We start from the raw sequence: 17,453 nt of genomic DNA on the forward strand, positions 1-17,453 counted from the left end.
ACTCTATAAGTACTACATTAATACATTTTGTACAAATAGAAGCATAATCGCATTTCAACAGAATGTTTATTTGCACAAATTTTCTTTTCACATCAATATGAATATTTTATCAGTAGGTCTAAAAGCATAGCAGTCTTGAAAAGTATGCCAAAGCTGCACTTTTTATAATAAAAAATATATGGTAGTAGCCAATCTAAAAACATCCGAAAATTTAGTAGCCCTCTAGTGCAAAAATGACACAAAATATCAATGGAAAGGTGATATGTAAAAAAACAGTGGTTGCAAATTAGTTGTTTTTTGAGTAAAGCATGTTTATGAAATTATCATACATATGGCAACATGAGATAATCTGCTAATTTTTACCAGTGTTGTCGGGCTTTAAGAGGAAATGTCACCAATAAAGTACAGTATTTCATAAAGCTGTAGATGAAAAGTAGTCAAAAATTACAATAAAAACTGGTTAGTTGCAATTAAAGGGTTTAAATATTAAATTTGACATGCTTTTATTTTAGTACATGAAAATTTGTTTCAATTTAGCACCCTCTATTGTGAGTAAAACATTGTGGGATAACATTCTTGAATCAAATGATGCCGGAAATATATATATATATACTGTATATATATGAGCTGTTTTCTTTGAAAGTGGTGTAAGTCCATTTTATATTATATGGAGATATTTAAGGGTTTGTATTTGAATGGTTTGAAAAATATTGGTATATGTTAATATGCTCATTTTATGTTATTTCAATAGTAAATTGATTAAAAATGATCACATTATAAACTTAAAAGTATTAGTTAAAAGAAATCTATACTTTTGATGACCTCAAATGGACTTGCACCACTTTCAAAGTGAACAAAATGTGAAAATCATACCTTTATGAAATATTAAATATGGGATTTCAATTGAGTCAAACCAATTTTTTTATGAAATTTTTATTAAATATATGTCAAAAAACAAAATAAAAAAGTTTTATTTCAATATTTCTTCAGGTAATGCCATTTAAATTAATGTAATTACAACTTTATATTAATATGTGCCATGTTTAATTTTTATCATTATGAGGAAGTTTTTGAAAATAGTCATGATGTATTGACATCATCTTATTCCAACAAAGACCTGGAATACATGCATGAAAATGGAAGGGGAACATCTATATGTATCAGGGTAAAGATTTGGCAAGTTTATTGTCACATTGAACATGTAGAATCCAATAAATTAGGCATGATACTAACATGTAAAATAGTTAGGTCAGAAATTGATATATTGTTGTTTAGTAAGATCCCCTATTATCGTGTGTACTATACTAACATTTAAATACTGAATGTTTTTGACCAGACTGCGTCTCGTCTCTAAAATTGCACTGCTGTCAATGGCTGCACACCTTAGAGGTATGAAGGAGTACATGTCAGGAGTTGCAATTTGGCACATAGTATTTGGTGCACAAATCATGCGCACATAAAATAAACCAGACTTGTAGGTAGTCGGGACCGAGAACTGGGTCAAAAGAAAATAGGAGATGCTGAGACTGTTTCTACAGACAGGTGCGATTTGTGCATGCATTGCTCGCACTCTCTGAGACAATCTCATCCCAAAAATAGCTTCACCGTTTTACTTGTTTTTCTTTTCTTCCTTTATTTTTTCCTGTTGTATTAACTTTGTGAACGGCTATAGTCTGTGTAAGAATGTACTTGAACAAAAAGAAAAGTAGAAAAATTATTAATAAATTTTTAAGATATTTTACCTCAAATGTGGCATTTCGCCACTTTATTTAAGCTGCACAAACTCAAAAGAAATGGTTATTTAAAGTGTGCTCTCAGCTTAGCTTATGAAAAGGAAATCAGCATTGTAAATTTTATTTACTAAAGTTAGTACTATAAATTTCTTACTAAACATAGTGTGTAAAGTGCACTCAAAAGTACATAGTATGTGCATGCTAAGCATAGAAGCTTCCATATTAATTGAAGTTGCATAATACAGTGACTGTTGTATAAACAAATCCCCAAAGCTAACTTAGGGAAAGTCCATAATTATTCAGTTTATGAATGATACTGGAATTTCATAAATTTGATTAACAATAAATTCAATAAAAAGTTATTGCAATGCTATGAAATAAAGAAAATTGTTGGGAAAAGGAATAATTATAATATCAGTTTTTCATACAAAACTTTAAAATTATATTTGGTAAAAGATTGATGTGGTGGTTGTTTTTCCTTTTTTAATAACAAGGTTGAACACACTAAAAACCTTTTTTGTGTCCCAGTATTGATTTTATACTGGCTATTGGCCAGTATAAAATCAATAGCGTGATGAATACCAAGTTTTTGGTCGAAAACGTTCGATTTTATCTAAAGCTGTTTGTACTGGGACACACAAAAGATTTTTAGTGTGTTGATTTATCCTGCCCAGGGATTGTGCGAGAAGTTGTTTTATAGCAAAGTTGCATATACAAGATGTTTCAAAAAAGATGGACGAAGTTTTAAGGTGCGGAAGAACACACAAACATTCCATAGAATGTCTGGTCAAATTGGAACTGCAAAGTCAGTAGTGGGTGTTTTTTGCAACCTCAATGTCTGAAGAAATGAATTGTTATTTCAATGCTAAGGTGGCCTTGTACAAGACTCTCTTTGAAACTCCTAAGGACTTTGTCATCAGAATTAGTGTCACTGTTGCATTACTTAGTATCTTCCAAAATGTATGCAATTCACTCCACTCCATCAATTGTTTATTGTGGACTTACCTATATCACTGCTACTACATGGAGCTGCTATTAACTACACAACCTTTTTCCTATAGAAGTTTCTGCACTTAGCATGTATATGCTTTGGTGAATTGAAACTAATTGTATCAGATTGTTTGGATTAGCTGATTTTATATAAAGAAAAAACTAGACTACTACAAGTAAATTTGTATATTTTCTTAAATAGTTATCTTGAATTTGATATACAGTAAGTCCTCTACTTACGAACTTAATCTGTTCGTAGCGGTCATTCGCAAGTCGAAAAGTTTGTAACTTGAAAAGATGATGTTTGGTGCAAAAACTCAAATAAAACATTGTTTTTACAATTATGTAATGTTTAGGCTACTTGAATAATGTTGAATTAAGATTGTTAAAGGGAAGTATAAATTCAAATCAATCACGTGTACCTGTACATTATTAAAATTACTCATTTAAAACAATACAAATGTACATATGTTCGTATATAAATTTATAAAATAAACAACTTTAAATTTAAAACAACATAAATTTAAAAGCACAGTAGAGTTTACTGTATTTTTATGTATATGTAATACTACAACATTATATTTAAGTTTCATTAGTGTTCTTATAAAAAAAAAACTGTGTAATAGAAGTTTGAGTAGTAGCTCTTTTCTTTTCATCCAGTATTACTTTATAGCATGCAAGGGCATCATGTACAGTCGTTGAAACTTTGGAAAATCTGTTTTCATTTGAGTCTTGTGTTTGGAAACACACAAGCGCTTTTCTATTAAACTGAAACCTTCTGTCAGTTGTTTGACAGTAAATGTCTTAGGATCCTCTTCTTCAGTTCCATTATCAATCGGTCCTCCTCTTTGGTCTGTTAGTTCGAGCAACTCTTCATTTGCCAACTCCTGTGAAAGACTTTCAAGTAGTTGATGAATGTCTTCTGTTTTCACTTCCAAATTCAACTGGTTACCTAGATCTAAAATATTATTGATGACCTCTTCATTTTCTTTTACATAATTATTATCACCACTTTTATTTGTAAAATAAAATGGGCACAGTTTCTTCCATAACTTCATAAATATTATATTTTTTCCAAAATTCTTCTAGTGTTATGCAGTTCTTCTCATCTAATGCCTTAATAGCTTGCTTAAATGTATGACGCAAATATTTTTTTAGAGAAGCTATAATGCCTTGATCCATGGGCTGCAACAAGAATGTTGAATTAGGCGGCAAGTAAACTTTGATGTTTGGGTGTGAATCATTTAAGTGTTGTGGGTGACCTGGAGCATTATCAAGCAAGAGTAATATCTTAAAAGGAATGTTGATCTCCTTGCAATATTTTTTCAACTCTGGTATAAAATTTTTGAGAAACCATTCTTCAAAAACTGCCAAAGTAACCCAAGCCTTGCTGTTTGATTTTCAGACAACAGGCAATAAATCTTTAGGAATATTTTTTAGAGCTCTTGGATTTTCAATGCGATAAACTAAAAGTGGTTTAATTTTGTAATCTCCTGAACAGTTTCCCCCAATCATTAATGTAAGCCTATCTTTTGCAGCCCTATATCCTGGCATAGATTTCTCTTCCTTCAATATGTATGATTGATTTGGCATTTTCTTCCAAAATAAACCTGTCTCATCAACATTGAAAATTTGTTGTGGCAAGTATCCTTCAGTCGTTTAGCACCAGCTAAGCATCTGTAAATCAATTGATAAACGAGTATTGTTAATTGTTAAATTCATAGTAGTGTACACTTCTTTCAGTCGTCTCTCGGGCGTTTCCATCCTGAATCCGAACGCCTACAAACACAACCGTTCACACTAAAGAGATGAAATAAACAGTCATCTAGGTTTCTGTCTACCTAAAAGACCATTGTGTCAGTCCTGACGAACTAATTATCGCAAACACAGTGTCGACCCTTTGGTCCCATGGTGCTGAAGCATAGGGGTTCTCTGGCATTGCTCCAGGGTGTTGCACAAAAGTATTTATTTAGTCATAAAACTGGTCAGATCTGCAAAACATGTAGTAAAAATTATTATAAATGCATAATAATTGTGTTTTTAAAGATGCATGTAAAAATATGCACATTGAACAACCTTAATTTGATCTATTTGAACTGAAATTGTGTTTTATATTGAGGTTTAGAAATCATGTTTAAGGTGGAAAAAGAAGCAGGTGCAAGCAAATCAGCCCTTAGATATGAGATGTTTGTTTAATTCATTTAATTTAAATAAATTTATTGTATTTTTTATTTTATTTTACAGTAAGTTGGAAAAGTCTCATGACTGTTGATTCTCACTAACAACTACCCACAATGTACAATAAAACAGCCAAGAAAAAAATCAAAATTAACATATATAGATGTGACTTGTAAAATGTAGTTAAGCATTAAAATTACTTTTATATAAAAGGACAAATAAATGATATCAAATAATATAAAATTGTAAAATCAATCATGTTAAAATTTAATATATTTATATTAATATATAGTGAAAATAATGTGTACTTAAAATATAGTATAATGTAAAAAATTCAGAAATTTACAAATAAAATAAAAAGTTAAAAATCATACTATTTTACTGGTTAATTATATAAAATACATTTACAAGATCTTTTATATTGTGAAAAATCATAATGCGCAAGATATGTTCCACTGGACTAGAATATATAGTCAAAATATTTTATTTTTTCCTTTAGGTAATCCTAGTCTGATACTAGCTACATCTGGATTAGAAGTGTATGGAAAGTTGATAAATTTATTTAACAGAAAATATACTTCATGGATCTCCTTAGTAACTTTAGTGATGGAGCTGTTATTGACCATATTGGAAGGCAGTAGAGATGATTTTACAGAATTGCCATAATATTCCACTGCAAATTGCAAGGGATTTAGTTATCATTTCAACGTGATGTATAAACATCAGTTTGCTGTCAAATAATAATTCCAGATCAATATATATATATACCAACATATCTTATCTTAATGTATCTATTCTTATACATAATCCATATCTTTCCTCATTTAATATAAGTGAATAGCACATTACTACTATTTTTTTAACGTTGATATTTAAATTAGCTTTGGAAAATACTGATATGTTAAATTGGATTGTAAAACTGAAGTGTCTTAATTTAATAATTTGATATCATTTGCTTAGGCTATCACTTTCAATATTATTGTATTGGAAAGGTTAGATATGCATGCTGAAAAGAATAATGTACTTAAAATAGGCTCTTGAGGTATCTTGCAGATTGGTGAAAATTCTAGGAATTCAAAGTATGTTAGGGTTATCTTAGACAATCTAAATAATTGTTTAGCCAAGAATGAAAGACCAGATCAATATCAAAATATTCACACAATATGGTCTGCAATATATTTGATGGATAATCAAATGTCTGGGAAATAACAAGGTAGATGACATGTGTAACATTATTTTCAAAATTCTCAAATTGTTTCGAGCAGATGAGTGTTTGTTGAATGTAAAGTATTATGTTTTACGTGGATAATGGATAAATTAAGTTCATTAATTGTAAAAAGTCTTGTTTCCATAATGAATTCAATTTTCATATCAGGTTTTTTTTTCATTTTGTAGAATTTTTTTACATTTAAACTGTCTTCTGCCACGTTGATAACTATTTATTAGTTATCGATGCCAAACTGAAGACAAGATTAATTCCTGAATTAGGAAGCAATGTTTGGATTTTTTAACCTCTCATTGTGCCAATGAAGGGATACATTAATTGAATTGCATTTAAAAAAATTTTTCTTTCGTTTTTAACATTTCTTCAGATAGAGCATTTCTAGATTATATCTAATCTAATGGGAAAATTTGCATAATTTTTACTTGATTCAATTTTATTTTTACTTTAAAATGATTATTTTATAAAATTGGCTACTGGAAAGAATTTTAATTTTTTGATATTTAAATGTATATGGACTTTCTTGAAACACAAAGTAATCAAATTACTTTAAAAATAATGTTCTAAGAAACTTGGCACCATATTTAACAAAATTCATGCAATTGCTAATTAAGAAAACCAGAAAACCTAGTCTACACATACACCAACAAATTTCATGTTCCTATATCAGCACAAGCCACCAGTAGCATAGTGGATACCACTAAACACTAGTAGTTAGTTGGTGGTTTTGTGCCATGCCAACAGGCTGGCCAGTGTTTTCTGGGTTTTCTTCATGTTTGTAACAACTAAATAGGGGCCAGTTTCCCCATAGGAAATCTTTTGCCAAGGGAGACGTCTGTCAAATTTTACTAATTAGAAACATAATTGATCCTGTTAACAAGCAATTATTTGTGACAATTGTCACAATGCCCTCAATTTTAGTAACATCTTGGCACTATACATCATACTTTTTCTGTTGCAATGGGGTGATGCTGGTCAATCATGTAACACTTAGAGAGAATTTTCGAATTCAAATGACTTGAATTAACCATTTACAGGGCCTTCTGCTCCTAAACTTTCTATATCTGGTCCTGACTTTCATCTATCTTACTCCATTCTCAAGATTAAGGAAAGAGACAGGTGGAATTTATAGATATGCAATTTTTAAAATTGCAGCTCAACAATAATTACTTTTCTTGATATTCTTAATATCATGTTAAGTCTGCACCATATCTTGCCTGTTCTCATTTTGGAAATGTGCTATTGTGACTATTATGTTTTGCTCTAAACATGAACTTATATTAGTCATTATCCAGAGTTCTTGCTTGTAATGTGTGAAGTTCATGTGATATCAGTGCAGCTTTTTGTTTCATTTATGGTAATTGCTTTGCAAACATGGCTCAATAATGCCAAGGTAGTAATACTGGTGGTCTGATAAGTCAAAGAAAAGCCTTAAAAATGCCTATTTTAGAGGAAAAAAATGGAAATTTTATGTTTAATGAGAAAAAGTTGCTTCTGAAAATTTTTTAGTTATGATACATTATATCATAGTGTTTGCCTTATTCAATAAGTAACAGCATGTTAAGTTTAAAAAAAAAACAGCAACGAGTTGCACAACTTTTCCTGGCAAAAGAATTTAAAATTGTGTGATGCCATCTATCATATTTTATTAAACATTTTATATTATTAATTATTATAAAATGGCAAAAGGCTTAATTTTGAGGGTAGAGATGAGTTTTATTTAAAAAAATTGTGAATGCTAATAACAAGTAAATAAAATTCATTAAGTTTTGAACCCACTTGTGGACCCCCTCTACACCCTCTTAACTGTCAATTGCCAAAATTTAATACCATTAATATCCTAATGCACAAACCTTGCTGCAAAATTCAGAAATTTTCAACAAAGGCACAGGAGTTAATCTTCAAAGTGAGTGAACAAAATTGTGCCTCGTACACTCACATTCTCACTTACACTAATATTGGGAAAGTAAAAATGTGTGTTGGGAATGTTAATATAGGAAATAATTAAAAGTTTTCTATCTAATGCGTATTCCCTCTAGGAGAGGTCTTAGAAGTGTTGGTCACATATGGCCTGGCCCTACTGTATATTCATACACAACTTTAAATTTCTTTTTGAGAACTATTCATATTTGTGTCCTTGCTTATGAAGTCATGTAATGTAAATGTTATGTTTCAGAGATGCTGAAGATGCTGTCCATGCAAGAGATGGTTATGACTATGATGGTTATAAATTAAGAGTAGAATTTCCCAGAGGAAATGCACCAGGTAGGGGAATGGGTTCAAGGGGAAGAGGTAGAGGACCACCTGCTAGAAGATCACAATACAGAGTATTAGTTTCAGGTAAAATTATTTTACTTACTTGATCATCAACTTGATGTATTATCAACTTTTGGCCTGATTAATTTTCACTTTTTTTAGGTTTGCCACCAACTGGTAGTTGGCAAGATTTAAAAGATCATATGAGAGAAGCTGGTGATGTTTGTTATGCTGATGTTTATAAAGATGGTACAGGTGTCGTAGAATTCCAGAGATATGAAGATATGAAATACGCAGTTAAGAAGTTAGATGATTCAAGATTCAGATCTCATGAAGTGAGTTTTTTTTAAATATAGTTATGTTTTATAAATGATCGTATTAGTCTTCAGCCACATTGATTTCAACATACTTGTTGTCAATGCCATTTTGAAGACAAGATAAATATCCTGAATAGGAAGCAATTTTGGGACTTGATAGCCCTTTATTGTGCCATTTGAAGGGATACATATATTTTAAAATTTATTACTATTCAATTTAATTAGAAGTCTCACAACTGTGACATTTTTTAGGGTGAGGTATCCTATGTCAGAGTAAGAGAAGATTATAATGGTCGTTCCAGATCCAGAAGTAGAAGTTATTCTCCTAGACGAACTCGAGGCTCACCTACTTATTCTCCTGCTCTTCGCTCAAGATCTGGATCTCGTTCGCGTTCTCCTTCAAGTTGAAATTGTGGAGAGGAAAGCCGGACTCATACTGGAATCGTGGAGGTGATAGTGTGAACAGGTTTTAGGACTTAAAATGAATCTTGAAATCTTTAAGCATGAAGCATTTGGTGTCATTTAATTTCATATCATTGTGAATTGTAATGCATTAAAATCATAAGCATATGTGTATGAATAATTGATATTTACCATAACTATTGTAGTCATGATTTAAAATTTTATTTGCTTGAATTTAATGTGATGTAAGGAAGGAATGCACCTACTAATTTCTATTTATTAGTAGGTTGTAAAAAATTAAAATTAGGTAACATGTATAATGTAGTTTTTTGACACCTTAAATGAGTATAATTGTTCGTAAGCTAAAGAATTGCAAAATATCTTTGAAACATCTGTCGTATTTTTATATGTTAAAATTTTTTGTATTAGTGTTATTTCATGTTCTAATACTTATACTTGTACCTGTCTTTAGACTATGTATGGAAACTCCCTGGATTGCCACCTCGCATGGCTATACAGTGAGGAATAAAGGATTATATATTGGAGGATTGGATCTGCCCTGGATCAGTAGGGAAATGGATACATGGATGTGCATGAAATAAGGATGGATAGGAAGGATATAAACACTTAAATCGAGGATTAACGGAACAGAACTAATCATAAGTGGAACATTACACACTTGCCACATTCGGAAGTGTTAGTTGATAAACACACAAAGGGGAGTCACTACCTGGAATATATATGGGCAGTATTGGATGGATCACAACAGCTTTCATTCCTACTTTGCAATAGGAGAAGTCAGGGAAAAGAAATGGGAATACACAAAGGAGTAGGACTTGAAATAAATGACTTTTTTCATGTGGGATTTGCACACAAGAGGATTCTCAGGAGATACTCTGGATCGAGGGATTGGGAGAAAGCATGGATGCGCCGTGGGACAGAGGGTATGAGTTTCAATAACCATTTTTTTGCCCATATACATTCATTTTAAACATATTTGCTCTCACCAGTAATTGGACATTACAGTTTTACACATTTTTAAATCTTAATATTGTATTTAAGAGGGCTAAATTTTAAGTAACTAATCTTCACTGTTACATAATTTTCAAACGTCTTAATAGTAAATTCTTTAAGAATTTAACATATATGGGGATGAAATTTAATTGATTAGTTCCCTTATCCTATGGTTGAGAGCTTAATATTTTGACTATTAAAACCAGTTTTAAATTAATTCATAGAAATTTGAGATTAGCTTATCCATTTACTAATCAATTGTTTATATTTACATTCTGTTTAAACAAAACCATCTATTGATTTGCTTAAAGTTGATACTTAAATTCTTAATTTGTAGTAAAACATTGTGAGGATCAAGTTGAGGATCTTTGAAGTTACATTTCCAAGACTTCAAACTTTATTAGGAGATTCCTCGTAATATAGGATGGTGGCAAGAAGATAGGATTACAAAAACTGGATTACAAAAAGTAGCCATAGTTTTAGCATCAATTTAGAAATCTATAAGCTATTTTAAATTATCTGAATCACAATCATTTTCCATTTAATTTTTTTTTCTCAATTTATTTATTTAAAATTTTATACTTTAGAATATTTTTTTTCTCTTAAGTGTGACATTTATGAAAGTTACTTTGAATGAATTATGAAATAATAATTTTGTGTTTTGGCTACCTCAGATGTGAAAGGTGGTAAGTAAATAAGGTAAGCTTATATAAAATTTTAGGAAATTGTTATTTAGAAAGAGTTGTTCATTTTTCTTATCCTAATAAAATCATTATTGATCTTTTAATTAAACAGGCAATACCAACAGGTTTAGAAGTGATACAGAACATAATGTTAAATGCTTGTTTTATAACAAAATATATGAATTTAGGATACGAAAAATGAATACTTTTTTGTTCTTAATAATCCAGTTCTTAATCTATGAGTATACAATGGGATGAAATTTTATGTTTCATTAAATATCTCGCAATTTAAGTTGCTGGTGTATAGTTTGATGTATTATGTATGAATTTGTGTTCTATTACTATTGAGTAGTAATAATAATAGAACATTTCAATCCTGACGTAGACTTAAGTATTTAGTGGTTTTATTGGTAGAGCTGGTCAATGTAAACAATTTTTTTTCACTATATACATCCATTTTCATGAATATGCTTACATATGTGAAAACCAAGTTATAATTGTGGAAGCTATTAAATTAGGATTATGTATATATTCATGGGTATCATTACCTTGTTAATGTTTTAAGTGTAGTACTGAAGCGATACAAAAACCTACTATTGTGATATTGTTTGTGAAAGAAAATTGATTTTACAATTTATATAAAACATTTTTGGCATTTCATCACATTGAAACCATTAAAATTTAACTGTAAATTTTATTTTCTGCACAATAAGATTTCAAATACTTAATAACAGTTCAAAATTACATATAAAAATTTTTTTTACTAATCAAAATGACCGATGTGTAAAAAAATAACACTTGTAATGTGCATCTCCATAGCGTGGTTGTAAAAAATTTACTTTATAAATAGCTATCATTCTGAAACATTTAAAACTGCAACAAAATATTGCTTTTTTTTCTTTCTTTATAAATTAAAAAGTAATTCATTAGTTTGTAAATAATGTTACATGTATTTTGATGCTGACGATAAATTTTAATAATTATACACTAGTTAGCACATGCTTTTCCTTAGTGTTAAGTGAGTTATCAGTGGGGTCACTTTAAACTAAATTTTGTTTGAGAAAATTAGTTTTAGATCTTTGATATTCAGTAGTAAGGTTTCCTAACATATGACACAAAAATGCTCTACCAGTACTAATAATATCTTAATTATCAGCATTTTCTCACAGAAAATTTATATAAAAAACATGGTATTAGTTTTAAGATAATTTTGTTTACAATGTTTAGATCCATTCTAAACATTATTAATATTCTTTCATTTGAAGAAATGTTAGTTTTAAAGTAGAAATAAACCCCTTAAGACACCTAAAAATTTCTGTGTTATGGTCAAGATGAACCTGATCAGATAGTTTATTCAATGTAATGTTTTAATTGAACTAATAATGGTCTGGCATTTGTTTTTGAATTGGCATTTATTCAGTATTAAAATTATTGTGTGAAGGTATTTTTCAATACTATATTATGTCCGGAATTTTAATTTTAAAGACCAATGCAATGCTTAAATCAAATGAGAGAGCTTTGTCCATTTTATGAAAAATAAACTTGTACTATACTTCTCTTCAGACATATTCAAGTTAATTGTGATTAGCAAATATAACACAACACAGTGTAAGTGACAACTTTCAGTTTTAGTTTAGAAAATTTTAACAATGTTTGCTTGTCAGAGTAAGAGAAGATTATAATAATGGTCGTTCCAGAAGTAGAAGTTATTCTCTATTCAGAATGTTTTAGTTTACAGAAGATTAATTTTGATGAAACAATTTATGAACAGTTGTAACATCACATTTGAAACTTACAATAACTGCTGATTTTAATTCACGGTAAATCATCAAAATGCATACAGGAAATCTAATGTTGAATTAATTGATCCCTAAAATAACCTGGTAGATGATTAGACATCAATCGACTTAAATTCTTAATTTGTAGTAAAACATTGTGAGGAAAACATTGTGAGGATCTTTAAGTTACATTTCCAAGACTTCAAACGTTATTAGGAGATTCCTCATAATATAGGATGGTGGCAAGAAGATAGGATTACAAAAAGTAGCCATAGTTTTAGCATCAATTTATAAATTATATATTAAATTATCTGAATCACAATCATTTTCCGTTTAATCTTTTTTTTTCCTTTAAAGGATTAATTTAGTTCTAAGATTCATGTGTGGGATATACTACATACAATAAGTCCAACTTCCAGACTTTGTTCCTAAAATATGTGAATATAATGATCATACTTTCGTTGATTGAAGTGTGGCTGAAAGTATTTTGTTAGATCTGGAATTTTATATAATAATTAAATACAAAATTATTAAGGTGAGAGGTTTTTCTTGTCATGGAATCTGTCCTTACTAATTTTACATATGCAAACAAATTGTTAAGTGAAATATGTAATCTTTTTGTGATAGTTCACATACATCTGTTGTATCTGAGAACTATGAATTGTTTTCATTTTAAATAATGAATGTTCTGAGCATTAACAGCAAAATGTAAGTTTCAAAATTTTCTACCTGATTCGTAAGTGTAATTTTAACTCGCTGTTATACACAGGTTCCAGTTTTGAAACACGTAGACATGGGATATTTTTACAAATTTATTGTGTTGGTTGCAATATATTATTCAGTTCATTAGTTTGAGATTTGAAAATTTATTATCTTGCTCATCGTAACAAAATATAAGTGTGAAAAATTAATCCAGAAAGGAGCATAAATGTGAAAAATGATGGGAGATATTTGTTTCAGTTTTTTTAAGTATTTAACATTTACAATCCAAACTTTTGCTAAATTAATTGTTAATCTAACACACCCAAAGTCGAGAAGGTAGAAAGCATGTAATTTAGTAATACGTTTATACGAATTTTCATATCTAGTTCAATAATTATCCTTTATTGAATTATGATAAAGAAATCACGTATATAATATAATTTACTTTCTAATATAGTATTGTCTGTTAGCAGTTTTGGTTAATGTTACCATAGGTAGCCAAGATGGCGGCTCGTCTCTAATTCCAGCGAGGAAACAGTGGGACGCACGTTCTAACCTAACCTAACCTAATAATTTGGTTGCTAATAATTATGGTAATTTATTAGAATAGGTTAGAAAGTGCGTCCCACTGTTTCCTTGCTGAAATCAGAGGCGAGCCGCCATCTTGGCTACCTAAGGTAACATTAACCGCAGTTTTAAATCCACGCCAACAGGTGCAAGATTGATGATAACATTCGTGTAAATGGATTTTACAATTATTCTATCGTTATTCCAGACTCAATCAAAAAAGATGGCGAATTGTTTTATTTTATAATTAAAAATGGTAGAATATAAATTTCGCCAAATGCGCGATTTTTTTAAGCGATGTAATTTAAAACCTGGAAGATTGATAACGTACACTTACAGGAGAGAGGAATTTGTAAACCGAAAAAAAGAAATATTGATTTTATTCGTGCAAAGGACGCATACAATTTTAGTGCTTCCACGTGCCATTTAGTTTAATAGTTGACGAATGTGATATGAATGACAATCGCGGTATAAATTACGGAATCTCAAGTTTTAATTTGGTTTTTCATCAAATTTCATCCCGTAAGTATACTTAACTTTGTAAAATAATGATATGTTTGTTTTTCAGCGACGTGAATGTTAACACTCGGGGATTTAATACGTGATTATTTTCTCTATGACGATTCAAATTAGTGCGACAGTTCTTATAAACGAAATCTCAAAGTCGGCATTTTAAATTTATATCTGTGAAAGGGTGAACTATTAAATATTTGGAGGTTAACATTCTAATCTTCAAAGTAAACTGAACGCCCCTCCCCCAAATAATCCAGTTAAAGAATAGAATAGCTCTCTTGTTTCGAGATAAACGTTTTCATTTTAGCAACGTTAAATTGTTTTCGAAGAGCGTTGCTTTACTGGACGACGTTAAAAGTTTAACGACAAGAGTGAAAACTGAATGGCACTTTTGTCCGCGATAAGAACGTAAGTTATATAACAAACACCGAAGCAATAATAGTATTTCACTTACGCGTAGTCGAATCATTTCTAAGATTAGTTTTATTATTATTGTGTATCGCGCCAGGTTTTGCAGTTAAAATAAAGTCGCCTGCTGTTTAAAAAAATAAATAATACCCTTATCGATCCGATGCGGCAGTGATTTTTTTTTTAAAATCGTTTCTCGAGTACCAATATCGGGAACTTTTTTTTTGTTTGCAAAAGCTATTATTAATCCTTACGGAATTTACATGTCTCACTCGGCATATAGAAAAGGAACCGTTGTATTGTATATTGTTTGAAAAATAAAGTATGAAAGTATTAGTTTTATGATGTTTCGTAATTTAATTATTCCGATGACGATTACAGTAACACATCTGATTCGAGCGCGTAACGCACCAGGTGGATCTCGTTTCGAGTGAACAGTGAGACAAAACGATATACTATTTTTGGAAATGCCCGTCATCTTTGTAGGGCCTTTGGATTACGAGACGATTCGTCTTCAGCCGGAAAAAGAGTAGAGAAAAAAAATATTACTTATCTAACCATTGAATCAAAATTGCGAAGGTTTTAAAAGACGAGCAAAATTATGAAAATTTGACGATTTCTTTCCAACTTGTGTTAAATCCGATTTTGAATTTCTGACGCATGACAGCAAATGGAAGTTTTGTGGCCTTAATAACTAAATAGATTACTACAGTAATGCTACTCTCAACAGACAACCATTCAGTTTGTGAAGTTGAACATTATTATATCCGATTGTTATAAAATTGCATTTAACGTTACCGCTCATTTGATCTACAGTTGATAGCGTCTTTGTATAATGTTTCCGTTCACGGTTTCGAATTCCTTGTGTAAACCGATTACCGATACTCAAAATTTTCTTGACGCTAGGTGAAAGTATATTGATATCATCTGCACGATTACTGCGACTTCGAAGACATTTCGCACCCGCTGATGACAGGTAAGGAATTCGCGTTTTTAAACTACGAATGTGAAGGGGTCTGATAGATTCATGTGTTGGGTGTACTACATACAGTGACATGCGAGCATACCTGGTTCCTAAAAACCTAAAATACGACAAACTTTCCCATTATTTCTTATGGTTGAAATTTGTACTTCGTTTCGGCGTAATCCAGCTATTCTACCCTCTTTCCCAAATATTAAATGAGTAAAACATTGTGATCGCGAACAGAAAAAGTTTACGTATATTGTTCCATATAAATAAACAACAACTAACCCGTTACGGGTTAGTTGTTTATTTATATGGAACGGTCATCGCAAACCCCGGCAAGGCGTATACATATAAATAAACAACTAACCCGTTAACGGGTTAGTTGTTTATTTATATGTATACGCCTTGCCGGGGTTTGCGATGACCGTATATTGTTCCTCTGTATTCTATTTAAACTGTAAAATACATTTTCATTTCTTAAATAAGATGTTCTTTTCCTAATTTCAGATTTGGACGTAATTTTAATGAACAAATAGAAATTAGATTGATATTAAATTAATTACAATTTAATAAAATAATGGATAGAACATTCTCGTATTAATCGTATGGTCCGAAAGACCAAAAATGGTCGGTGATCGTATTTTAGAACCTCTCGTCGCGTTCGTGATTAGTGTGTGTATGTACTTCGTGTTTATACACGCAATTGTGAATTGGTCACTCACTCTATATCGAGAGTTTCGCTTCGTAAGTAGAATGGTCACCCTTTGAAGCTCTAAATTCAGACTATTAATCATATCACCACAAACACCACGGCTGTGATAACGCAGTCCGTAGTGTATTGATCACGCGACAAATATGTTTACCTGGATCTTCACTCGATGCTAGGTAAGCATGAATACAGAAGTAGGTATGTATTCTAGTGTATTAGGAAACCCGTACACCCAGAAGCGATGGTAATAATTTAACAAATTCAAACATTTAAATCGAACTTGTTTTGCGGATATAAGACGAATACGTAAAGAGTTATTTGCACACGTACAGTATACGTAGCGAGAATTTTTGAGGAGTACCATACTCGAAAATTTATTTTATTTGCATTGAGTTTTAAGCATTACTAATCTGGGGCGGAAAAGAACTCGTTATCAAATCGCGCTGTATTTAAAAATACAGGTTGCCTCGAAAATTAACTTCCAACCAAACCGTTCGATCTTATTGCAATTCGAGCAAAATTATCGCTTGACACATTGTGCATATGTAAGTTATTTACAGGCTATTCTAACGAAATTTTTATTAAAGTTTGTTTTACAAGGAGTGATCGTCAGATTTAAATAATACGATGTTTGTGTGGATAATGCCTCGATGAAAACCTTTATTGAGCAAAGGGAGAGTGTGCGCTTCTCATTTTTTCAAGAAAATGGAATTTGAAACGTTGCCGAACACCCTATGAGTAAGTTTTCCTATAATCGAAGATCACGTGATTCGGAGCGTAGTGCCTTAAGGTTGGCTCATATTACCATAGATTACGCAGCGGCAAACGGTACTTTTACGTCGTGACATCAAGTCTAGTACTCGTATGCGGAAACGAAAAGCTAAAAATTTCCTCACGGCGTGTACTCGCGGAAATTAGAGTTGAAGCGCGGGCCATCTACCAGCCGTAAATAGGAACGGCTACCATGAATACTAGAAAATGGCACCGACCAGGAATGTATCAAACTTTCTAAGT

The 17,453-nt window shown here is 30.9% G+C and overlaps 1 pseudogene; it reads left to right on the forward strand.

Annotated features, from left to right (window-relative positions):
• Positions 1-9,643, forward strand: part of LOC136980963 (uncharacterized) — a 40,953-nt pseudogene extending 31,310 nt beyond the window's left edge.
• The last annotated feature ends 7,810 nt before the right edge of the window (positions 9,644-17,453 follow it).

The sequence above is a fragment of the Centruroides vittatus genome, unplaced genomic scaffold, assembly GCF_030686945.1.
Source record: "Centruroides vittatus isolate TY-2023 unplaced genomic scaffold, ASM3068694v2 contig_738, whole genome shotgun sequence".
Taxonomy (NCBI): Eukaryota; Metazoa; Arthropoda; class Arachnida; order Scorpiones; family Buthidae; genus Centruroides; species Centruroides vittatus.